At 49.4% G+C, this 999-nt stretch overlaps 1 protein-coding gene across 1 annotated transcript in view; it reads left to right on the top strand.

Moving 5' to 3' along the window:
- The window catches only part of C6H2orf42 (chromosome 6 C2orf42 homolog), a 32864-nt gene that overhangs the window by 27245 nt on the left and 4620 nt on the right, over nucleotides 1-999 (top strand). The window lies entirely within an intron of this gene.

The raw sequence follows: 999 nt of genomic DNA on the forward strand, positions 1-999 counted from the left end.
TTCCAAGCCAGCCAAGGTTACCAAAACCCTGTCTCAAAAAATAAAACATGCTTCCTTGTGTTTTTGTTCCTGATAGGAAACACCATTAGGTTGTGTCCTCTTCAGCCAGTACTGCAGTGCATGGTGGGTGGGGTTTGGGCTGTACCGTGGAACCTTGCAGATTTGACTTTATGCCTGAGTGTCACCCCTCTTGCTCATCTCCCTCCCCAGTGCTGCCTGCTGTCACTGGTTATGCTGCTCTGTGTCAAAGCCANCAGTGGGGGAGGGGTGTATGTTTNACAGTGGGCATGTAGAGAGAGGTCAGAGGGCAATCTGTGGGAGTTGGTTCTCCTNGCACCATGAGGGTCAGGTCATTCGGCTTGGAAGCAAGTGCCTTTAACCTAGCCACCTCACTGGTCCCTGAAGTTCTCTTCTGAAGTTACAGCAGTGCCCTGTTCTTCCTTTCATTCCCCTACTTCTTTCCTTTTTCAACCCCATCAGGGCTACTTATTCTCTGGTTGGTGCGGGTTCCACCTGGGCAGTTAATACCAGGCACTTGTTTTTAATTGGCTTTCTTTGCACTTAATAGACTTGGGGATGGGTGGGATAGAGTACTGTGGAACGTGGATAGAGGACAGCTCGCAAAAGTTGCTTCTCTCCTACCACCAAGGGCTCCCTGAAAGTGCCCTTAGCCCCTAAAGCACCTTGTTGGCACTCTTCTGTTTGTTTCTTTTTCAGCATTGCTTGTGACAGGGTCTCACTGTGTAACCCTGGCCTAGAACTTGCTATGTAGGCCAGGCTAGCCTCCAGCTCACAGAGATTCACCTGCCTCGGCATCCAAATAGTGCTGGATTACAGGCATGGGCTACTAAGCCCAGTCTTGGTTTCTTACTTAAAGCTGAAGAGAATAAATGTTCTGCATTAGAATTTTGGTAAACCTCTGTTAAGAATGTGTAACAAGCCGGGTGTGGTGGCACATGCCTTTAATGCCAGCACTCGGGAGGCAGAGGCAGGCGGATT

This window comes from Mus caroli, chromosome 6 (genome assembly GCF_900094665.2).
Source record: "Mus caroli chromosome 6, CAROLI_EIJ_v1.1, whole genome shotgun sequence".
NCBI lineage: Eukaryota > Metazoa > Chordata > Mammalia > Rodentia > Muridae > Mus > Mus caroli.